This window comes from Hemitrygon akajei, chromosome 9 (assembly GCF_048418815.1).
Source record: "Hemitrygon akajei chromosome 9, sHemAka1.3, whole genome shotgun sequence".
Lineage (NCBI taxonomy): Eukaryota > Metazoa > Chordata > Chondrichthyes > Myliobatiformes > Dasyatidae > Hemitrygon > Hemitrygon akajei.
This window is the reverse complement of record NC_133132.1, coordinates 80,494,407-80,520,500: the sequence shown is the minus strand read 5'-3', so window position 1 is coordinate 80,520,500 and position 26,094 is coordinate 80,494,407. Positions and strand designations below refer to the sequence as shown.

At 41.0% G+C, this 26,094-nt stretch overlaps 1 protein-coding gene across 2 annotated transcripts in view; it reads left to right on the top strand.

The window, feature by feature from the left end:
• Positions 1-26,094, top strand: part of sh3bgrl2 (SH3 domain binding glutamate-rich protein like 2) — a 108,721-nt gene that overhangs the window by 1,190 nt on the left and 81,437 nt on the right. The window lies entirely within an intron of this gene.

Here is a 26,094-nt window from a genome sequence, read left to right as displayed (position 1 = left end):
GGTTATTTTTCATTGTTCTAAGTTATTTCTTATTGAAGTGAGATATTTTGCTTGCCTGGTGCAGATAAGATTTATGTCAACAGCGTTCTCTTTCTAAACCTTAATACTAGAATGGTTAAAACGTATAAAATATTAGCCACGTACTTCATTCAAATAACCTCGGTACTATTCTGTCACATTGAACATATTGTGAATTGTTTAAAATGAAATTCACTAATTCTGAAAGTAGTATCTGGTGTTTTGGGGGAGTCTGCATTTTCGAGATAAATACTGAAGTGTTATCGCTCTGCTTCATTATATTTTTTAATTGCAACTTTTTTGTAGAGGACCTGCCCAAGAATTTAAATCTGAGCATTTTTGGATGGGCGTATGCAGACTATGTGCATTCCTGTATATCTTTAATGTACTTAATTGAATTTGAAATGAATCTGTACCCTTTTTGACTACTCCCTTCTTGCATTTTGACATTTATAGTGCGACCACATTGAAAATAGGCTTAAAATATTAAAAGGCAATTGTAATTATAAATATTTATAGAACTAAAGTGAGCTACTTAATCCATTATGTCCATTCCAAATCCCACAGGAGTTTATGGCACTTCTATGCTCCCAATATTCTTTTAAAATCAATTGAGGGAGACTACCTCTATTGCCCTGTGAGGCACTCTTTTTAAGATGATCTATATCTGCAAGTCCCACTAATACTTCCAACCAATTAACTTTATATCTCATATAGTTATCCACTCTCCTTAGGGAATTGTGTCCTCTTCATTGACATTGGAAATTTATGACACTAAAAAGAGCGTCTATGTCTATGCTGGACAAAAAGTATCAGGAGTTGGATCTCGGCTATTAATCCAAAATTTTCCCCTGTACTATCTGTAGTACTGTCATATTCCCCTGTAATATACAATGCAGAGCCATATTTAGTCCTGGATGTGTGATTTTACTTAGTGTATTGAACATCTTCATTGTGACCTCCCTCCTCATATATTCTTTGTTTCAATTGTTAAGGGGAAGTGTGGTCATCCAGGTATTTTGTAAATGTGTTGGGAATATCGGCCTCTACGATCCTTTTTGGCAATGAGTTTTGGATTCCCATTGCTTTTAAATCCACTCTCTCAATTCCCTTTTTTCATTTAGTTAAACTGATATCCCTTTCTGCTGAGGTAAACACATTCTCCCTAGCACTCCATATGGATGTCACATGTTATGTACCAAAAATAAATCTCTCCTTAGTTATCATTGTATCAAAGGGAGTATTCCCAGTTTAGCCACTTTCTCCTCTTAACCAAAATTTTCCAGCCTTGGCAATATGTTTATGTGTTTCAGAAAGGATAGGGAGGGAGGCAAAGGAGGTGGGGCATGGCACTGTTGATCAGGAGGAAGATATGGAGGGATTGTCTATGGAGTCTCTGTGGGTGGAAGTTAAGAACAGGATGGGATCAATAACTCTACTGGGTGTTTTTTATAAACCACCCAATAGCAACAGGGGCGTCGAGGAGCAGATAGAGAGACAGATTCTGGAAAGGAGTAATAATAACAGGGTTGTCATGGTGGGAGATTTTAATTTCCCAAATATCAATTGGCATGTCCCTCAGCAAGGAGTTTAGACAGGGTGGAATTTGTTAGGTGTGTTTGACACAATATGTAGATAAGCCTACAAGAGGCTGTACTTGATCTGGTATTGGGAAATGAACCTGGTCAGGTGTCAGATCTCTCGGTGGAGAGCATTTGGAGATAGTGATCACAATTCTACCGTAGCATAGCATTGGAGAGGGATAGAAACAGACAAGTTAGGAAAGCGTTTAATTGGAGTAATGGGAAATATGAGGCTATCAGGCAGGAACTTGGAAGCATAAATTGGGAACAGATGTTCTCAGGGAAATGTGTGGAAGAAATGCAACAAATGTTCAGGGGATATTTGTGTGGAGTTCTGCATAGGTATGTTCCAATGAGACATGGAAAGGATTGTAGGATACAACAAGAACCGTGGTGTACAAAGGCTGTTGTAAATATAGTCAAGAAGAAAAGAGCTTATGAAAGGTTCAAAAAAAGATAGAGATCTAGAAGATTATAAGGCTAATAGGAAGCAGCTTTAGAAGGAAATTAGGAGAGCAAGAAGGGGCCATGAGAAGGCCTTGGTGGACAGGATTAAGGAAAACCACAAGGCATTCTAGAAGCAAGAGGATAAGACGTGAGAGAATAGGACCAATCAAGTGTGACAATGGAAAAGTATGTATGGAACCGGAGGAGATAGCAGATGTATCTAATGAGTACTTTGCTTCAGTATTCACTACAGAAAAGGATCTTGGTGATTGTAGGGATGACTTGCGTTGGACTGAAAAGCTTGAGCATGTAGATATTAAAAAAGAGCTTTTGGAAAGCATCAAGTTGGATAAGTCATCTGGACCAGATGAGATGTATCCCAGGCTACTGTGGGAGGCGAGGGAGGAGATTGCTGAGCCTCTGGCAATGATCTTTGCATCATCAGTGGGGACGGGAGAGGTTCCAGAGTATTGGAGAGTTGCGGATGTTGTTCCCTTGTTCAAGAAATGGAGTAGAGATATCCCAGGAAATTATAGACCAGTGAGTCTTATTTCAGTGGTTGGTAAGATGATGGAGAATATCCTGAGAATCAGGTTTTATGAACATTTGGAGAGGTATAATATGATTAGGAATAGTCAGCATGGCTTTGTCAAAGGCAGGTCGAGCCTTATGAGCCTGACTGAATTTTTTGTGGATGTGACAAAACACATTGATGAAGGTAGAGCCGTAGTTGTAGTGTATATGGAATTCATCAAGGCATTTGACAAGGTACCCCATGCAAGGCTTATTGAGAATGTAAGGAGGCATGAGATCCAAGGGGAAGTTGCTTTGTGGATTCAGAACTAGCTTGCCCACAGAAGGCAGAGTGGTTGTAGGGAGGTCATATTCTGCATGGAAGTTGATGACCAGTGGTGTGCCTCAGGGATCTGTTCTGGGACCCCTACTCTTTGTGATTTTTATAAATGACCTGGATGAGGAAGTGAAGGGATGGGTTAGTAAGTTTGCTGATGAGACAAAGGTTGGAGGTGTTGTGGATAGTGTGGAGGGCTGTCGAGATGTCAGTGGGACATTGATAGGATGCAAAACTGGGCAGAATAGTGGCAAATGGAGTTCAACCCAGATAAGTGTGAGGTGGTTCATTTTGGTAGGTCAAATATGATGACAGAATATAGTATTAATGGTAATTGTGGCAGATCAGAGGGATCTTGCGGTCTGAGTCCATAGGACACTCAAAGCTGCTGTGCAGGTTGACTGTGGTTAAGAAGGCATATGGTGCATTGGCCTTCATCAATGGTGGGATTGAGTTTAGGAGTCGAGAGGTAATGTTGCGGCTATATAGGACCCTGGTCAGACCCCACTTGGAGTACTGTGCTCAGTTCTGGTCGCCTCACTACAGGAAGGATGTGGAAGGCATAGAAAGGGTGCAGAGGAGATTTACAAGGATGTTGCCTGGATTGGGGAGCATGCCTTATGAGAATAGGTTGAGTGAACTCGGCCTTTTTTCCTTGGAGCGACAAAGGATGAGAGGTGACCTGATAGAAGCATATAAGATGATGAGAGGCATTGATCATGCGGATAGTCAGAGGCTTTTTCCCAGGGCTGAAGTGGCAAGCACGAGAGGATACAGTTTAAAGGTGCTTGGAAGTAGGTACAGAGGAGATGCCAGGGGTAAGTTTTTTTTCCACAGAGAGTGGTGAATGACTGGAATGGGCTGCTGGCACCAGTGGTGGAGGTGGATATGATAGGGTCTTTTAAGAGACTCCTGGACAGGTATATGGAGCTCAGGATATAGAGGGCTATGGGTAACACTAGGTAATTTCTCAGGTAAGGACATGTTCAGCACAGCTTGTGTGCCGAAGGGCCTATATTGTTCTGCAGGTTTTCTATGTCTATGTTTCTATATCCTTGTAAATGGGATTTGATCCATTACATTGACCTTGTAAATTCATGTCATCTTAGTGGTGCTATCATGTGATTGCAAAATCAAGAACATTATCAGAAATTACAGGGGCATCTTCATTAGCTAGGTAAGTGCGCTGATGACTGGCAAATGGTTTTCAACTCAGATGAATGCCAAGTGATACATTTTGGGATGTCAAACCAGGTAGGGCTTGTACAGTGGAAGGCTGGGCTTTGAGGAGTGTTGTGGAACAGCATGGCATGGTTCTCTGAATGTGGTATCATGAGCAGACAGGATGGTAAAGAAAATGGTTATCTCTTTGGCTTTCATCAGGCAGCGATTTGGGTTGTTATGTTGCTGTTGTACGAGACATTGCTGAGAATGTCTTGAAGTATTATGTGCCATTTTAGTCACCCTGTTATAGGAAAGACATCATTAAATGAGAAGGAGTGCAGAGAAGATTATATAAGAATGCTGCCTGGATGACATGTCCTGAGCCATAGGGGGAGGTTGGGTTTCTTAGAGTAGGACTTCATCCCTTGGAATGTAGGAGATTAGGGTGTATCGAGTAGATGAACATGCATAGTTTCTTCCCCAGGGAAGGTGAACTGAAAACCGGAGGACATGTGATAAGTGAGAGGTGAAAATTGAGAGAGACCTGAGGGGCAACTTCTTCAGGTGGAGGGTGATGCATATGCAGAGTGAGCTGCCAGGGGAAGTAGTTGAGGCAGGTACAATAACAACATTTAAAAGACATTTTGGATAAGTACATAGATAGGAAGGGCTTTGAGGGATATGGACAAATGGGACTAGCACCATGGTCGACAGGGTGAGTTGGGCTGGAGGGCTTGTTTCCATGCTGTAGTATTCTGATATGAGACCCAGCACTGTGTTCTAACTGTAGAGTTCAAGTATGACCTACCTGTTGTCAGTAAAAAAGGCAATTACCCTGTATGCTGTGTTAGCCACCTTACATACTGTACTTGTTCTGAAACCTGCAGGAGCCTGTAGTCCTTCTCTGTATTTTCACTCAGACCTCAGCACAACAAGTATCCGGTGATGTTTGTTTGTTTTCAAGGTCACTCCAATATAACTTTTTTGTGGATAGTTGACATGTTTTTAAACAGAGCATTCAAGCTTTTGTAGTAGGTTCAATGTATTTCAATGTGTCTCAGCAGGTGTAATTGAATACCTCTGATTTTAAAGCAGATAAGTGCATGTGGGACTGTGTTACTGCTATGAGGAGTTCAGAGGGAACGGCACTGCAAAAGTGATGCTTAGATATGAGCAGGTAAATAAAGGTTTCAGCCTCGGCGAGGGCGAGGCTCGCATAAAAGCAGTGTAGATTATTGAATCAGCATGCTGACATTTCACCACTGACAGACCTTTAGTCAAAAATATGTGCATTATATTTTCTGGCAGTTAAATATTTTATATTTGGATATTGATACCACAGGGTGAAAGCATCTAATAGGTCCTTAGTTTGACATTCACTGTAATTCCTGAGGCGGTCTCATTGTGGATGAATTATGATTAGTGTTGCTGATTCAGAAAGATGCCGTATCAGATATTGCTGGAGTTTAAATTTGTATGGAAAGGTTGATTTGTATCATGTTATTTGATACAAGGAAGAAGAATAGTCAATTACCCAGCAAGGTTATGCATTTGAAAGCAAAATTAGACATGGCATATATAATATGCAAAATTCTACAGCAGCAATATACCAAATACGTAATTCATCACTTCTGGGTAAGTGATGGATGTGACCTTCCTGTGGTTATTCCTTGACTGTATGCCAGAATATTTAAAACAGTCCTTTGAAACAGCATAAAACTGAAGGGAAATTGTTTCTTGCACCACCATTCTTTTAAATCAAATCTGACTTTTTTTTTGCATGTTGATGTAACCTATAGAATGATCTGGAATCTAATTTAGTAAATTACTCAGTGAAGACTACTACAGTAAACTGTTCTAAGCACTTCACAAAAATGACGCAGAACAAAATCTGACATGAGCTACAGCAGGAGAAGCCACACAAATTATGACTTTTTAAAACAAAAAGTCAGCCTTAAAGGATTAGAGACTACCTTGGCTGCTGATACGCCGGGCAGTGGTGAAATGATTTCTGATGTTACTGAACGATACGTTGCTGGCACAATCCCTATTTCAAAAATAGGACATAGTTTCAAAACAAAAATCAGCTGTTAAGTACATCCCTGAAAATTGCTGGAGATACAATGACCAGACTAGGCAGCGTATGTGAAGAAAAAAGCAACAACATTTCGCATTGATAGATGTGAGTGGTCAAATGACCATTTCCTGTTCTCTAACAATCATTCTGTTCACCTTTTATTACAACTAGAGCTTCCATAGAGATTCTGAAGAGTGCTGGTCAAGTCTGTTATTATTAAGTCCATCAGTGTATAATCAGAAAGTTGCCAGCAATATCTCAACCTCACGATGACGTGAAATACAAATTACAAATTCAGCATGAAGGGAACAGCAGTGCCTCATGTTCCATCTGGGTAGCATCCAGCCTGATGAAATGAACATCGATTTCTGTAACCTCTGGTGATTTTCACCTTCCCCGTTCCATCTTCTTCCATTCCCCACTCGGATTTTCCTCTTACCTCTTCTCATCTCACCTGCCTGTCATCTCCCACGAATGCCCTTCCTAATTCCCCTTCTCCCTTGGTGCACTCTCCTCTCAGATCCGATTCATACTTATTCAGCCCTTTACCTTTTCCATCTAGTACCTTGCAGCTTCTCTCTTCATTCCACTCTTTTCCCACCCCCCCAACTTTACCTATCACCATTCCTTCACCTCCCCCAGCTGCTTATTCTGCCTTCTTCCCCCTTCCTCTCCAGTCCTGATGAAAGGTCTCAGCCTGAAACACTGACTGTTTATTCCCTTCCCTAGATGCTGCCTGATCTGCTGAGCTCCTCTGGCATAGTGGTCGCCAACCTGTTGATCGAGATCAACTGGTCGATCTTTGAGACTTTCCCAGTAGATCCTGAAAAAAAAAAGAAAGAAAGAAAAAGAAATACACAAATACTGTTGAGAGATTGTTTCGGGGTTGCGGGGCTTTAGTTCCGTTCTTTTTGCTCAGTGGGCATGCGTGTAGCTCCCCCGCCACGCACTGGTCCTCAACCACTGGGCTGCAAGGAAACAATGAGTCAGCTGCACCTCTCCTCGTTCCCTGTCACGCCCACTATTGAACTTGAATGCACGTGAGGTCATTACCTAAGCGTGTCAGGGATCACTGGTTGGCCTCAGCTAACCGGTCGCTTCGTGCGGCCAGCGAGAAAGGCCGTTGCTACCGGCCTGGAGCGTGGACAGATGGGCACTGCCTCTGAACCTGTTTACCACACCGAATGTTGTTGGGGAACCCAGTGCTAAAATATTTGCAGACGACCTAATTCGGTTTCAGCGTTCCGCAAGTAGCAGAGCAGCTACCTCGCTGCGATCTATTGAAACAAACTTTTGTCGGCCGATAGATCCTACAAGGGGGGGTGGACGCGTCCTGTCGCACTCCTCGGTTGGTCGGTCGCTCTCTCTGGACTGCGATCGCCACGGCCCCAGTATGGGAACAGAGCACCTGGCCAAGGCGGCGGGCGGTCGGTCGGTCACTCCCTCCGGACTGCGACCAGCGTGGCCCTGGTATGGGAACAGACACACCAGACCACACAAGGCGGCGAGCTTGAGGCTGGAGTTTGGGCCCGGAGGCCCTCTAATGAGGCAATGAAGCCCTCGGTACCCTGAGTCTAAGCACCCTGCACTTAAATACCAACCCGCTGAGTTTTTTTCCGGCGTTTAAAAACGTGAGCAAGCGGGACAGCAAGTAAGTGCTGAGAGCCAAGTAAACTAAATTGCGGAATAGACTGGGCATAAGGAAGCTGCTTCGAGTATCGCTGTATTCTGGTCGTATTTAACAGCCCCCCCAACCCCCATCGGCAGGTCCGCAAGAATATTGTCAATATTAAACTGGTCTGCGGTGCAAAAAAAAGGACGGTGACCCCTGGTGCTCATACATTATTTCTACTTCCAAGTTGCGGGGTTTTACTTCCGGTCTTTTCTGCCCAGGTGTGTATGCGTGTAACTAATCGATTTGGAGTTGATCTTGCCTTTCACTAAGGCTGAGGTAGGGGATCTTGGGCTTTAGAAGGTTGGTGACCACTGCTCTAGCATTTTGTGTATGTTACTCTGGATTTCCAGCATCTGCAGAATCTCTTGACTTCATGAAGAGAAGTAACACTGCAACGTGCCACAAAGAGAAACGTGATAATGACAAAGAAATTCTGTTTTATTGATATTGGTTTAAAGGCTCTTGGCTCAGTGGGAAGAGTGGCCTGGTCTTTGAAATTGTGACTTGGGAACTTTGATAAATAGTCACAGTGTACAAGAAAAATAAGTAAATGCTCATTTTGACAACTTGTCTGATGCTGATTCACACCTGTGAATGTTTCCAAAAGTGGGAGAGTCTAGGACCAGAGGGCATAGCCTCTGAACACAAGGACACCCCTTGAACAGAGTTGAGAAGGAATTTCTTGAGCCAGAGTGTGGTGAATCTGTGGAACAAATTGCTGTGGAGGTCAAGTAATTGGGTGCATTAACAGTGGAGGTTGAGGGGTTCTTGATTAGTAAGGGTATCAAAGATTACAAGGAGAAGGCAGGAGAATGGGGTTGCGAGGCATAACAAATTAGCCCTGACTGAATGAAGGGGCAGCCTCCATGGGCCGAAAAGCCTAATTCTGCTCCTATGTCTTGTGGCTTTATGGTGTCATGGTCTGCACTGGTCCAATATTGAATTATGCACGCAGATTTCTAGAAAAAGGTTTTAGCTCACAACCTTGTGACCTGCAGCTAAGAATTCTATCAATGAACCCATTCCTTTTGTAATGGGAAGTACTTGAATATGTAGGAACAGAGGAAATTTAGGCTTGATAAAGCTACTCTGACTTGTTACCTTGTTTTTATAAAATAAATGCCCTGACATTCTGTTACATAACTATGGTTAATTTGTTGTAAAATAGCATTATCCCCAGAGTGAAACATATTAACATTTATTTCGAGTCAAAGTATCAGAGAGAGATTCAGTGCAGAAGCAGACCCTTTCTGAATATCAATTGCTCATTAACATTAGTTCTATATTAATTTAATTTTACTCTTCCCACATTCTCCTTTACTCAGGACAACATGTAGTAGTCAAGTAGCCTATTAATCCAGATGTCGTTGTGATGTGGGAGAAAAGTGGAGCACCTGATGAAACAGGTGTGGGCATGGGGACAATGTGCGACTTACACATTGGCAGCAACCAAGGTTAGGTTTGAGAACTGACGGTGGCTCTACAATTATGTTACTGTGCTGTCTCAGCTCCTGATAGCACTTCTGCACTGTGTCACATGTAATGTCATAATTTCCTGTTCATTGCTCATTTAGGACTGGTGCAGGGAGCTAGTATTCCTTTCCTCAGGCATTTTCTTCTCTTCTCCCATTACACTGCCTCCATGCCATTACCATGCTCCCCATGACACACATCTTCCTGATGATTTCTCCTGCTTGTGCCACCGTCTGAAGCAAATGCACTAAATATCATATTTTCTCTACCTTTTTAAAAAAAAATCATCTTGCCTTTGCTCAATTTTACTAATCTGTAACTCTGTGGCAGCTGCTATTTTTTTTGCTATTTCTGAAATGCTCTGGGATATTTACTTATTTCACGTCCTGAACTACAAAATAGCATCATCTTTTAATATGATATTTGCTAATGTTACAAAGATAGATAAATTAGCAAATTGCGAAGAGGGTATAAATAACTTGCCATAATCCATTCATACAGATTATGTGAATGGCCAAGAAGTTGCCAAATCGGATGCAGTATGGGGAAAATAGGAAATCATCAATTTTGAAAATAAGAATCAAAAGGCAAATTGCTACTTTAAGGGAATGGGGCTACGAAATGTTGCAGGACAAAGGGCTCTAGATATCTTGAGCAACACACAGAGAACACTGGAGGAACTCAGCAAGTCAGGCAGCATCTATGGAGGGGAAGGGTCTTGACTGAAAGTATCAACTGGTTATTCCCCTCCACAGATGCTGCCTAACTTGTTGAGTTCCTCCAGCATCTTGTGTGTGTTTGCTCAAGATTTCCACCTTCTGCAGAATTTGTGTTTATGACTGTTATGCCTGCAGCCCCCTCCTTTGTGAGAATCACAAGATCACTATTGGGTTGGGTCAGGGGACCCAGGAAATGAGAGAGAGACGTGCAGAATGCCTCGTTCCCCGGCGATGTAAAGCCATGGGACATGGCCATTGTCTCTTGGAGACACATTTGTGGATTGAGATGCTATGCTACGTGAACGCCCTCAGGCAAAAGTGGGCTGGGTGAGAAAGAGATTGCATCACCCCAACCTGATTGACATCTACAACCCTGCAAGTCAGGATAAAAGAGGGGCTGTAGGAACAGCCCCTCAGACGCACCAGAAGAAATGCTAGTGATCCCGTAATAGCGGGAAGCCATTTGAAGGAGACCATGTGCGTTCAGTTCCGTTGCTTGGGACTGGTGGCTGGAACCACGGAAAACGGCTTTTAGCTAGCAACGGGGAAATCAACTCCCCCAACTCAAAGGACTGGCATCATAAAAGACCTGGGCAAGTTTAAAACTGTCTCTCTTAAACCCAAAGAGCTGCAGCTTGAATGACAGTGACTTTTATATTTCCATCGGACAATACATTATCCCCTAGACAACGATAGAGCTATTTCTTATTGATTATTATTATACCCGCGCTTTTAGATTTAGTATTGACGACGTATATTATCTGTATGTTTGCATTAATCTTATTTTGTGCCCCTTTATCAATAAATACTTTTAAAAATAGTACCATCAGACTTCAATGGCCCTCTCTATCTTTGCTGGTAAGTGACCCAGTTACGGGGTACGTAACAATGACTTAGAAGTTTCAATGCATGGAACACAAAGGATTGGTATCCAGTTACAGGAACTGACTGGGAAGGATGATGGAATGTAGCACTTGTTGCAAGGTGCATGGCTAATCAAGTAGGGAGGTTCTGATGCAACGCTAAGGTTCAGGGGAGGCCATACCTGTATTGCTGCATACAGTTTTGGTCTTCATATTTAAGGAAAAAAAGACTGGCATTGCTTGCAGTGCGGACAAAGTTCACCTAGTTGACATGAAGGGACTGCTATTTAAAGAATTGTTGAGGTTCTGCTTAATTGGGTTGCATAGAATGAGAACTTTTTTTTCTCACTTTTCTTGCTTAGTAGGGTTTTTTTATTCACAAAAATTTTCAATCTTTAAGATAATTTTTTTTCTTTTGAGGCATTGTAAGTGTTAATACTTCGATGTACTTGTGCTATTTTTGAATAATAAAAAGATTTGAAAAGAAAGAATGAGAACTAATCTTATTGAAAGATACACATTTCTGAGAAGAATTCCTCAGGATGTTTGCAATAGGTGTATGTATCTGGAACTGGGAGGATTTCTTCAGAATAAGAAGTCAACTGTTTCAGACACAGGTGAGATGGAATTTTGATTGTGAGCATTGTAATTTTCTGGAATACCCGAGAGGCAATAGGAGCAGAGCCATTGGATATATTTATAGCAGGGATTGATGGATATTTGAACTGCTAGGCAATTAAGAGGTTTAGGGAAAAATGCAGGAAGTGGTTATGAGGCAGAGATTGGATCAGCCTTGACAGTGAATGGCAGAAAATAACCTCGGGGGAAGCAGTTGGCCTGCTCTTGCTCCTGTTATGTGCATTAGCAATATTGACTTTTTAAGAACCATTTTTTATCTTGACTTGCTTTCTGTGCTTTTTTTCTGCAATGTGAGAAGGATAAGATACATTCTATAGTTTAAAATTTTGGTGATAAATGTTCCTGAAATCTTGTTTCCATCACAACTAACAAGACAATAAGCACAGTATTTCACTTTGTAAATGCGCCCATTGATTTTATTTATTTATTACTTTCCTTGACACAGCATGAACAGAGCCACTTAAAACTCAACTGTGGACCTATTGAAATGTACACTTGTAAATTCAAATAAAAACCCAATGTGATGTGGTGATATAAGCAAAGGAGAGCTCGGTTTCCAAGAAACACTTAAAAAATAAATAAACGAAGTTAATTGCATGAAAATTCCTGTACTCAGAGGATTTTCATGTAAGTGTTTTGGTTTAGAAGGTAGAACTATCAGAATACAAGAAAATAGAAGCAAGAGTGGCTCACCGGAGTCCTCAAGCTGTTCTGTCATTCAACATGGTCATGTTTGTTCTCAATATCTCCTTTGTGCCAAATCCTCACGGGCTTCTGACCCTTGATCTTTCAAAGATATTACCTATCCCCACTTTAAATACCAGTCTTCAAAATTCTTGGGATGGGAATTAGAGAATCACCACTCTCTGTGTGAAGAAATTTCTATATACTTTGGTTTTAAATGATGGGTCCATTATCTTGAAATTATGTCCTCTAGCAGGGGATTCTTCCACTTGTGTTATCTCAACCTTTGTCGTTAAGTGTCCTTGGGGGTTTTATACATTTCAATATGATCACCCCTTCAATTTCTGAACAGCAAAGAATTCAGATCCAACCCATTCAGCCTCTCTTAAGACAATAGTTTTCTCATCCCAGGAAATGCCCTGGTGAATCTCTTTTGGACTACCTCCAGTGTTACCGGTAAGGGCTTGTGTAGTAGTCTTCAGATGTGGACTCGCCAGTACTCTGTACAATTGTAACAAATCTTCTCTATATGACAAAATGGCACTTACCCCAATAACTGATTGCTGCACCTACCTGCTGGCCTTTTGTGATTTATGCAGAAGAACATCTGCCAATTAAACCTTTGAATTCTGGATTAGTAATCCAGAGTTCATATCCTACAAGGCAATCATAAAATTTACATTCAATTAATATTCTGCTTTTTTAAGAAAATATTCTTAATGATGACAACCATGAAACTGAAGCCCAACTGGTTTCCTATATACCTGTGGGGGGTGGGGGGTATGCCAATTTTACTCTGGACTAGAGGTTACAACAATTGGTTGAATCCGGTATTCAAGGTTGGGATGGGTAAAAAGAAATGCTGGTCTTGCAGTGATGCCCTTATCCTGAAAAATGGCCATTTAAAAAAAAACTTTAAGAAAGTTCTTATTTGTTGCTCTCCAGAGAACTCGTACAGGCCAGTTAGGTTCTGAGTTTCACACTGAATCTGTCTTGGACCAGCTGAGGAACCAATCATTATTTCTTGATGACAACTCATTGTCTACAGTTGCTTTTGTGGATGGTACTGAGCACATTGCTTTCAGAGGTTGAATTTAATTTTTCTGTCTCATTATTAACACTAAATATGAAGGGGATCACTCTGCACAGTCTAGTTGCTTACATCATCTGCAATCCACAAATTATGTTTGACTCTTGCACCTTTTAATTACTTAATCCTATCCATGTGATAGAGACTCAGCCATATATAGTAGTAGGCCACTTAACCACTGAAATCTGCTCTACCACTTAATAAGATCATAGTGATAGGACTGTAACCTTAGCTTTATGTCCCCTTTCTTCCACAGTGACATTTTAACCCCTTATCAAGTATCAATCTATCTTTATTTCAAAAACATTCAAAGATTGCCATATTGATTGCAGCTCACTGGATGAATACATGAGTTGGACCTCATAGTTTGCTCTCTGATTTCAAATTTCTTGGCCTCTGTCTTCAAAGTGGATCAAGTAAAGAGAAAGGGCTGCAAAGAAAGTGATTTTAATGATTTATTATGTTGTAGATAAATATATCTTTTTAATTCTGATCTGGCTAGAGTTCAGTCTTCTAATATGGAAAATATGATTCATTTGGCATCTGATTACTTCATTGTTTTTACAGTGCACACAGAGGTCAGCAATAAGCTTCAAAATATGGACTGATGGTGGAACATGAATTGAACAAATGACTTAACATTTTAGTTATTTGCATTTTTGTGTGTTTCTGCCGTTTGGCGAGATTGAGCCATGATCATTCAAAGTTCAACATAAATTTATTATCAAAGTACATTTATGTCACCATACACAACTCTGAGATTCATTTTCTTTTGGGCATTTACAATGAATACAAGAAACACTATATAATCTATGAAAGACTACCCCCCAACAGGATGGACAAACAATCGATGTGCAAAAGAGAACACACTGTGTGAATAAAAAAGGGGAAAATAATAAATATGTAAATAATCAATAAATATTGAGAAGATGAGATGAAGAGTCCTTGAAAGTGAGTCCATAGGTTGTGGGAACGGTTCAGTAATGAGGTGAGTGAAGTTATTCCCCCAGTTCAGGAGCCTGATGATTGAGGGGCAGTAACTGTTCCTGAACCCGTTGGTGTGGGTCCTGAGACTCCCGTACCTTCTTCCTGATGGCAGCAGTGAGCAGAGAGCATGACTTGGATGGTAGGGGTCCTCAATGGATGCTGCTTTCCTGCAACAGCGCTCCATATAAATGTGCTCAGTGGTGGGGAAGTTTAATTATCAGTATCCTGATGATTCTTGAGCAGTTTTATTTGACTGCCTTTTTGCATAATGATGCATATAAGATACTTTCACTTGCAGAGGAACATGTATTTCATTAGCTCTTGAGCCATTGACTTTGCATTTTTAAGTAAAACTGTAGTTGCTATGAAATCCAATTAAAATTATGTTTGCAATAAAGCTAAGGGAAGGCAACTGTAAAAGTATGATCTATGCATTTTACTATTTATTGGAATGATAATATATTTATTGGAAGTACAGATCCACATTACGAGACCACAAACATAGGAGCAGAATTAGGCCACTCTGCCCATTGAATTTGCTCCATATCTGATTTATTTTATTTCGCAATACAACATGGAGCAAGCCCCTCTGGTCCTTTGAGCTATGCCACCCCAGCAACCATCAACAAATCTGATTAACCCTAACCTAACCACAGGACAATTTCCAAAGACCAATTAACCAACCTGCTACGTCTTTGAACGGGGGAAGGAAACCAGAGAACCCAAGAAACCCCACACATCCCATGGGGAGGATGTACAGGGACTCCTTACGGAATGGTGCTGGACTTGAACTCTGATCTCCGTGCTGTAATAGTGTTGTGCTAACTGCTCTGCCACTGAGGCGCCCATTTTGCTCCGCCTTTCCATTGTGGCTAGCTTATTATCCCTCTCAACCCCGTTCTCCTGCCTTTTCCCTGTAACCTTTGACATCCTGATGAACCAAGAACCTATCAACCTCTACTGTATATATACTCAATGTATTCTTGACCTCCACAACCATCCATGACAATGAATTCAGCAGATTTTCCACCTTCTGGCTAAAGAAATTCCTTCTCATCACTGTTCTAAATGAACTTCTATCTATTCTGAGGCTGTGCCCTTCTGGTCCGAGACTCACCCACCCACTAAAGGAAACTTCTTCTCCAGATCCACTTCATTTAAGCTTTTCAATATTCGATTGGTTTCAATAAAGTCTCTTCCCCCCCCCCCCCCCCCCCCGCATCCATTCTTCTAAACTCCAGTGAGTGCAGGCCCAGAGACATCAAATGCTCCTCATACATTAACCCTTTTATTCCTGGACTAATTCTTGTGGATCTCCACTGGACCCTCTCAAGTGCCAGCACTTCTTTTCTTAGAAAAGGGGCCCAAAGCTGCTCACAAAACTCTAAGTGTGGTCTGAATTATTGTGTATATTGGGGAATTACTGTTAAACTATTTTGGTTGGGGATTGAGTTATTTTACTCTGATATTCAATTCAGTTCAAAGTTGAGACTCTCCCCCCCCCCACCCAATAATGATACTTGTTTGTTTAAATAGGGTATTTACAATCATTTGAAAAAGTTATATAAAACTTGAATTATTGAAGTCAAATATTATCATATGAAAATTGAGTATTTCTCAGTCCTTTCCCTGCCTGGACTTCAGTCCAGTTGTGTTACTGATTTTTTTTTTGTGTGACTTGTCTGCAGGCGAATGTAAATTTGTCAGTTGCCCAAGCACAGTATCTGCATTTTGAAATCTCATTTTTAAAGTTAAATGCATGATCTGCACTGTTAAAATTTATTGTTAACACAATTTATTGTTATTCTAAGTAGATCTACAGGGTTATTTCTTCAGCTGTTACCAGTTGAAATTCAATAAACTCGGGCCTTAATTGGGATGAAGTAATATTCAAAAAACATTTTTGAAGCATTAACTAGATATTGTTATGAGTCACACAGCTTCATGCACACAGCTTCCCTTCGGTGTCTCAATAACAAAGACCTTCATTTTCCCTGTTCCTAATGATAGTGGTCTCCAAATTTCTTTGGTAATGTGTCACTTCAGAGATTTGTTATTTCCCACCCACCAAACCAGTTCTCTCTTCCTCCCATGCTTTCCACATTAAATAAATAACATTTATTGTGCTGCTATTCTTCCATTGACTTTCATTAGGAGGGAATCTCAAAGGGTTCAAAGGTACATTTAATGTCAGAAATGTATACAATATACATCCTAAAATTCTTCTTCTTCGCAACCATCCAGGAAAACAGAGGAGTGTCCCCAAAGATTGAATGATAGTTAAATGTTAGAACCCCAAAGCCTACCCCAGCTCCCCCCCATGCATAAGCAGTAGCAAAGCAACGATCCTCCCTCCCCCACCAGCAAAAAAGAAGCATAGGCACCCCTCACCGAGCACTCAAGCATGCAGCAAAGCAACAGCAAAGACACAGACTTGCAGTACTCCAAAGACTACTCGTTCACCCAGTATTCGACATATCACAGGCTCTCTCTCTCTCGCTCCCTAATAAGGGAAAAAGAGGTGTACCCATTTCACAATGAGGGGGAGACATAAACAACTCGCTGATTTACTATGTTAAAAGTCTGTTGTATCACTTTTTCTGAGCTCTGTGCCCAAAGAATTCGGGTCTCTGGGCACACAGCCAGCAGCTAGCTTGCTGCTTTCGATCTTCCGTCTCCCATGACACACCAAGTTCCTGCAGAGCCACTGACCTTCGGTCCACCTGAGCCACGGGATCCTGGAACTGCGAAGGCGAGCTAATCTGCTAGGCCGCATCCTTGGCATATTGAATAATGGCCAGTCGTGAGACCCTGAGAGCGGGTCCCATTCTCATAAAGAACAGAAGTCAGCGTGTAACTGCAGGTCAGTGTCTTCAAAAGAACCCTGAAAGGGAAAAATAGAGATATTAAAGATGGAAATAGAGCTGTTTCTGAAGATGCAAGCAGATGAGTTGCAGTTAGGTGCCATTGTCTCTCCTAAGCTCGTCTTGATTGCAGTAGTAGTGCACGTGTGGTTATGGTGGTAAAACAGGGACTGCTGCTCTTTCACAGTTCTGATCATCACCCTGCATGCTGTCTGTGTGGAATTTGCACATTCAGGTTAAAGTTTATTGTTAATTGACAGCACATGTATACAACCCAGCAGAACAATGTTCCTCCAGACCACTGTGCATCCACAAGATATATATCACACACAGCAAATAAACCAAATAGTTAATTTAAATAAGTTAATAAAATATAATTCAGAATGCATGTCATGCCCAACACAGGTACACAATACAGTGGTAAACAGGTCGCTGTTTCAATGACCAAACCTTAATGGTGGCCCGTAATTCATTAGTCTTACAGCCTGATAGGAAAAGCTGTTATTCAGTCGGACAGTCCTAGTTCTGATGCTCCCTTCCTGACGGTAGTGGGTCAAAGAGATTGCGGGATGGGCGGTAGGGACCCTCAGCAATACTTTGGCCCTATGTCTGTAATACTCCTGATACATGTTGCAAATGGGGGGAGGGAGACCCCCTCATCCCCTCAGTGGTTTTTACTATCTTCAGTCGGATCTTGTCGTCCGATGCTTTGCTGCTTCAGTACCACACAATGATGCAGCCAAACAGGACGCTCGATGGTGCTCCTGTAGAAAGTTTTTAGAATGGGGGTGGGGAGCCTTGCATGCCTCAATCTCCTCAAAAAATACATTCTCCCTATGATTGTGTGAATTTTCACCAAGGGCTCTGGTTTTCTTCTTGAAATATGCTGTTACATTAATTAATGACAGTAAATTATGCATAATTAGCTAAAAGACTCAACAGGGAGCTGATGTGTTTGTGGGAGAGAAGGTCTATCGGGAATCAAGAGGGAGAATGGGAGTTGGCATAGATTTATTAGTGTCTTGTGTCTATGTAGGAGTATTGAACCTTGACTGAATGATTATAATTCAGTATCATAACACAACTACAATTTCAGATAGGCATCTTGGCAGTCGTTTTTTTTTTTAACCCACCATGAAAACCAATCAGAGTAACAAAATGGTAATTATTTAAAGTTTTTAGAGTTTGGTTATGATGGGATTAGCTGCGGGACATTTAATTCCAGGCTTTGGATTTTCAGAGTGAGTGTCCTAACCCTTTCCAGGGCAGTGGAAGGCAGAATGAGGTTTATTATCACTGTATGACACAAGATTTGTTGTTTTGCAGCAGCAATCCAGTGCAAAGACATAAGATTAATATAAGTTGAAGTAATATTCAAAGCTTTAACTAGAGGTGACAAATTGGAAAAGGTTAACTGAGGGTGCAAGTGTAAGCAATAAACGAATCTCTCAAGTGAGGTACAGTCATGAAAATTTGGGGACCTCTGTACTCCTATTGGACAGAGGGAAAGCTGCAGACTTTACCCTCCCTTCCCCCCCCCCCCCCCCCACCAAATTTTGACTTCCCTCTGAGGGACATTGATGAGTGTTCTAGCAGCCATTTCTACAACTTAACTCTTAAAGTGTAAGCTGCTGGAGAAACGTGGTGGGTCAGTCAGCATCTGCGGAGGGAAATGTACAATTTCTCTATTTCCTTTCATAGATGCTGCCTGTTCTGCCAGGTTCTTCCAGCAACTCGTCCTTTGCTTCAGATTCCAGCATCTGCATTCTCTTGTGTGTATCCTACCACTTAATGGTTTCTGATGGCTCATAAGCCATGACACTCTTTGCCAGTTTCCCACTTGGAATGATGGCATTATCATCCAGCAAGCTTTAAAGAAGCTTGGGTGTTTGAAATCAGCAGTTCTGGTGAAGAAACAGATACTTTTGAGATAAAGTTTTGAAAAGATCAAAGCATTAAAATCAGCACCAAGTTCATGTTCTACGAGTGCCAGCAGTTTTTGCCCTCCTGAGTGCTTTGCAGAGATATGAATAACTTACCCTTGGCATTTCAAAGCACTACTAATGCAGTCTCCACAAAGTTCTTCCAATCTGTAGTTTAAAAATCTTATTATTTGCATCATACACACAGAACTGTAAACTTTTTAGGTACACCTGTATACCAGCTCGTTAATGCACATATCTAATTGGCCTATCATGTTGCAGCAAGTCAATGCAGACATGGTCAGGAGGTTCATTTGTTCAGACCAAACATCAGATGGGAAAGAAATATGATCTAAGTGACTTTGACCATTGAGGTGGTTTGAGTATCTCAGAGACTGCTGATCTCCTGGATTACCACTCACAACAGGAATTGAACAAAAAAGCAAAAAAGATCCAGTGAATGGCAGTTCTGTGGGCAAACGTACCTTGTTAATGAGAGAGGTCAGAGGAGAATGGCAAGCTTGTTCTACCTGACAGGATGTTGACAGTAACTCAGGTAACCATGTGTTACAACAGTGGTGTGCAGAATAGCATCTCTGAACGCACAGCATGTCAAGCCTTGAAATGAATGGGCTACAGCAGCAGAAGTCCATGAACATACATCCATTTTATTAAGTACAGGGGGTACCTCATAAAAAGTCCTCTAATATATATGTTCAGATACTCCTGTTGTCCTTTTCTTTTCAAAGGCCAGAGATACTTATTTTAATATTTTTAAAGTATTATTGGTGTAATTTATTCTCCAGCAATGTTTCTGTTTGATCAGAGGTGTAGCTAAGCATCTGAATGCTGATGTGATATTGATGGCTGTGACATTGCAGCCTAGTTTGCCTAACATGCATTTATAATAAATACCATTGCAAGCATTGGGCCATTTGCTGACTAATGGCTGCTCATCAATACGGAATCAAGTCATACCAAACATAATGGCTTAATTTCCCTTGTACTGATTAGCTTTTCAGCTGTGGAGTTAACCCAGCTGGAAGCTTTGTGCTCCTTTGGGAAATGCTCAATTGCTTTGCTTTCTTGTCAGGCGTCATTTGTTTTTATTTTGAAGTAAACTTCTCAGATTCAGATTCAGTTTATTGTCATTTAGAAACCACAAATGCAATGCAGTTAAAAAATGAGACAACGTTCCTCCAGAATGATATCACAAAAGCACATGACAAAACAGACTACACCAGAAAATCCACATAACGTTTGGCAATCCCCAGTCCAGAGTCTGGAGAGGCTGCTGCATATTAATATCGCGCTACCGTCTTAGCGCGTCCCTGAAAAAGAGCTCCAATTCCACCAGACAAAACAAGACTAAAAACTAAGGCTACAAGACCTGCACAAAACCACATATTTACAACATATAATTACAACAGTGCAAACAAAAGCATAATTGATTAAAAAAAACAGACCATGGGCACAGTAAAAATAGTCCAAAGATGTTAAAAGACTGTAAGTTCAAAAGAAACCACCGCACAGTTTCCACAAGTCCTCAGGGTCCCCGATAGACTCGTCTTCCCACGCAGGCGGCAGAAGGAAATACCCCCGCTATGGACTTCCACGGCGCCGCCCAACTCAGCCTCGCAGATGCAGCACACAATGAAAGCGACCTGGCCGCAGCGGACTCCGAGTCCATCGAACCTCCGAGCCTCCGACCATCCCCTCCGGCACAGCTTCTCTGAGCACCATCCTCTGCCGAGTGTATTAAGACGCCCCCCGCCAACGGCCGTCGGCAATGCGACCCCGGGGACTAGGGGCCTGTTCTTCCCAGCAGAGACCCGGACCTCACAGCAGCAGCAGCAACGAAGAAGGTCTTCCTGGAGATTTCCAGATGTTCCTCTGTGCTCCCATGTCCGTTTTTCATCCGATTATGATTGCGCACGGCACCCCGTTTCACAAATAACAGATAATCAGCTCCGGAGTGGCCGCTGCAAGCTGCGTCGCACCGCCATCTTGGGTAGTTATTTTAAGCTTTTGCTGTTTTTAGATTTACAAGAGTAACAAAATCTCATTTTTCTTTCATAATCACATTCATCATAGTCTGACTATATACTTGATTTACGAGGGATCATTAAAACCTGCAGCATATTTTGAGGGGATGGATATAGCACTAAAGAATAGCACACAAAATAAAGCATGTTGCTGATGGAAATGTAACACTAAGTAATTTTCAATATCGTGGAGTAATAATGAAACAGAAGCTGGGTGAATTTCTGCATTTCTGCTTTTGGATTTCCATCGCAATTTTTGTGGAAAATTCATTTGCACAATTTACTAGGGCTTCTGGAGCTCTTCCAACAAAGCAATAGGGAACAGGACCTCCTGAAGAAATCTGCAGCTTGATTCCAGCATGACTACAAACCAAACCATTGTCTTGCACCAGTCAGCAGGGGCCACCACCATCCAGGACATACTCTCTTGCTGCTGCCATTGGGAAGGAGACACAGGAGCCTTGGGTCCCACACCACCAGGTTCAGTAAAAGTTATGATCCTGCAACCATCAGGCTCCTGAACCGCATGGATATCTTTGTTTACCTCAATACTGAGCTGACTTAACAATCTACAGACTCACTTTCAAGGACTCTACAAATCATGTTCTCAGTATTGTTTATTTATTTAGTTATTATTATTTGTTTCTTTTGTATTTACACAGTTTATCTTCTTTTGCGTATTAGTTGTTTGTCGGTCTGTGTGCAGTCTTTCATTGATTCTATTGTACTTCTTTGGTCTACTGAGAATGTCTGTAAGAAAATGAATCTCTGGGTACTTCAGTATATGGTGACATATACTTTGATAATAAATATACTTTTGAATTTTTTGATGCCCATGCCAGGTTTTTTTTAAATCTCTTTGCTGGAGTAAAGAGAACTTGTGTATGTAACTGCGGGTTTACATCACAATCTGATTTATCACTGATTTATGTCCTGAAATCTGTTACGCTTCAGTAGCAATACAGTACAAAGACATTATTGTAAAGTTACAAAATAAATAATTTAAATGGACTGTTCAGAAAGCTGACAGCAGAGGGGAAGACACTGCTGAGAATGGGTCTTCAGGCTACATTGTGGACTGTTCAGTTTTCTTGCTTCATTTATAGCTAACGGGAGAAAAAAAAGAACTGCTTCACAAGGACCCTGTGATCAAGCATGAAAAAAATTATACTACCATATGAAGTGATATCACGTGTCACATGTCAGAACATGATTGGACAGAGTTCGGAGCATGGGCAGAAATGACAGAATGATCTAGAAGCATGGCAGCATAAAACATGGTTGCTGGTTGCTGTTGTAAATAAAAGTTCTTGTTATGTTCTTCCAGAATATGTTTCTTTATGAGTCACCCACAGTATGTATAAAGAACACGACATGGTGTCAGAAGTTGGTATGGAAGAATAATACATTCGCTAAACACAGGAGAAGCAAAGATAATCGAAAAAAAAGAGTGTGAACTTTTTTAGTGTTTGCTAACAGCTTTACAAATGGAAGGGTTGCAACCGCCGAAAACACTTCAGCTGACTGGAAACGTTGCTGAAAACTGGAGAAGATTTAAACAGCGATTTGAAATTTATTTATCAGCAATCAGAGCAGAAAATAAATCGGAAAAAAACAAAAGCAGCGATTCTACTCCACATAATAAGGGAGGACGCAATTGAGGTATATAACCATTTTACTGTTGAAAATGGAGATTATTTGAATCTAAAAGCGATAATCGACAAGTTTGAAGCATTTTGTATACCGAAGTGCCACGTGACGTATGAATGGTACAAATTCTTTACATGCAAGCAGAAAGCTGGTCAAACGATTGATCAATTTGTTTCAGAATTGAGAAACCACAGTAAAACATGAGAGTTTGCAGAGCTGATGGACTGTCTCATTAAAGACAGAATTGTTTGTGGCATTCTGGATGATGCTGTGAGAGAAAGACTCTTAAGGGAACCACATGTAAATTTGGAAAAAGCTTTGATTCTCTGCAAACCTTCAGAAACCATAAAGTCACGGGCTAAAGAGCTTTTTATTGAGAACTGCAGCGTACACACTGTGAATAACCGTGAACACGTTAGAAAAAAATAATAAAACGGCAATGAAACCGACAGAGAGCAAGACATCATCTGAAAGTAAAAAAATCTGTAATTGCTGTGGGCGGCAGCACTGACCAAAAAAGTGTCCAGTGCGTGGAAAAATGTGCAATCACTGCGGTAAGAGTAATTATTTTTCACGCTGTTGCCAAAGTAGAAAGGAAATAAAACACATAAATACAGTGCCTGAAAATGAACTTGAGGAGTTTTATTTAGATGTGCTTTCTGAAAACAAACAAAATAAGAATGACTGGACTATGCCATTTGCAAGTGGACCAAAACATTATTCTGTTTAAACTTGATACTGGAGCACAAGTAAATGTTCTTGCAGAATCTGAGTTTAATGCTTTAAAGCCAAGACTGAAGTTACATCAGACAAATATAAAAGTGACTGTGTATTCAGGTACAGACATTACAGTTAAAGGAACATGTGTGGCAAAAATATCACACAAAACTATTGATTCACATGCTTTCATTTGTGGTAGTGCCAAAAAAATGTATAGTCAATACTGGGGTTATCTGCCTGTGAGAGACTGAATTTGGTGAAAACAGTATTAGTCCTGGACAGTGACACAGAGTCAGAATACAGTGACTTGATGAAAGAGGGAGAGAGAACAGAATTTGATTTCAACGTGGCAAAAGTAAAGAAGCCATAAAGAAAAATCCCAGACCCATCCCTTTGTTACCAGAATCTGACAAAGCATTGCCACCAAAACCAAAGTACAGTACAATACGGATCTGAAGCCAGAGTGACAAGAATCAGGATCCAATTGAAGAAGTGAAAGCACAAGTGAAGGAATTGAGAAGTTTTATTGAAATGATGAAGTCTCAGCATAAAAAAGAGATTACACAGTTAATGAATGAATTGCGATTTCTTCTCAAAGACCTCAAGAAAGAGCCAACTTCAGAGTTTCAGTTAACTGATGCAGACCAGGTGAAACATGAAAATCACAACTAAACACAAGAACTGTGTGAACCACTTAGAAGATCTACTCGTGTTCGTAAACCCACAGAGAGACTGATAGAGACATGCTAAATTATGCATTTGTTTTGATTAATGTTGCTAATTGTTTTTCTTTTTAAGGAAAGGAAGATGCAGTGATGTCACGTGTCAGAACGTGATTGGACAGAGTTCGGAGCATGCGCAGAAATGACAATGTACTAGAAGCATGGCAGTGTAAAACGTGATTGCTGTTGTAAATAAAAGTTCTAGTTATGTTCTTCTGGAATATGTTTCTTTATACATACCGTGGGTTACTCATAAAGAACACAACACCATGCATGGCATTCAGTGTGTTTTTTCAAAAAAAGACATGCTTATGGAATTGGTGCTAAAAGAAGTCAATGCAGCTGTATATTATAGTATAGAGATATGTTACCAACAGCACTGCTTTGCCAGCAACCTGAAACAACCCACCCCCACCTCCAAATGCTATGCACAGATGTGTCAGGGATCTGGTCACGAGCTTTGCATCCCATTGCTGCTCCTGCATTAAGGCAGCAGGTGATCTCTTTAAGCTGTGCCTTGGTGTGGAGCGAGTTGCAGTGGGAATGTGAACTGTTTCCCCTTGTTATTAGCTGCTGAAAAGTATTCGCCCCCTTTGGAAGTGTTCATGTTTTATTGTTTTACAACATTGAATTACAGTGGATTTAATTTCATTTTTTTCTGACACTGATCAACAGAAAAAGACTCTTGTCTCAAAGTGAAAACAGATCTTTACAAATGAACTAAATTAATTAAAAATATAAAACAAAATAATTGATTGCATAAGTATTTACCCAAATCATCATTGATGTAGCCTCGATGAACATTGACTTCTCTAACTTCCGTTAATACCCCTCCTCCCCTTCTTACCCCAGCCCTGATATATTTAGTTATTTTCCCCCTTCTCTTTTTTTCTTTTTTTTCTCTCTCTCTGCCCATCACTCTGCCTGTTCTCCATCTCTCTCTGGTGCTCCCCTCCCCCTTTCTTTCTCCCTAGGTCTCCCGTCCCATGATCCCTTTCCTTTCTCCAGCTCTGTATCCCTTTTGCCAATCATCTTTCCAGCTCTCAGCTTCACCCCACCCCCTGCGGTCTTTTCCTATCATTTTGCATTTCCCCCTCCCTCTCCTACTTTCAAATCTCTTACTATCTTTCCTTTCAGTTAGTCCTGACGAAGGGTCTCGGCCCAAAACATCGACAGTGCTTCTTCCTATAGATGCTGCCTGGCCTGCTGCGTTCCACCAGCATTTTGTGTGTGTTGCTTGTTGCAGGCTATTGGTTTTAGAAACCACATAATTAGTTAAATGGAGAACTGTGTTTTTGGTAACCTGTGTGCAGTCAAGGTGTTTCCATTGATTGTAGTAAAAGTACATCTGTATTTGGAAGGTCCAGTTGCTGGTGAGACAGTATCCTGGCAAAAACTACACAATGAAGACAAAAGAACACTCCAAGTAACTTCTGTGGATGTGATAGAAGCTGTTGTCTTCTCTTCATTGTTTGCTGAATAACTTTCCCTAGCCCAGAGATTTCTCTTTGATAACATCCAAAGCTGGAGAACATTGATGTGGGAGGGCAGAAATTCAGGATAGTATTCTTGCACAAAAACATACAGCAAAAGTGATAATCTTTCTGTAAGAGGAGGGGTTATGTATCTAAGAATGTTAGGACTTTAGGAGTAAGTGCCTCTGAGCTATGCAGGGTAGTGCTAAGTGGGGTACCAGTGTACAGCATGAAGACAACTGGATAGAGACATAGTCGCCCATTTAAAGTTACATTGGTTTGGTATTGGTTCAATTATCTGACAAAGTTCATTTCCACAAGCCAGTTCAATTTAGCAGAATATTAAAATACTTACTAAAATATTAAAATACTGATTAAAAATTCATAAGACAAACATTTAAACACAAGAAAATCTACATGGAAATCC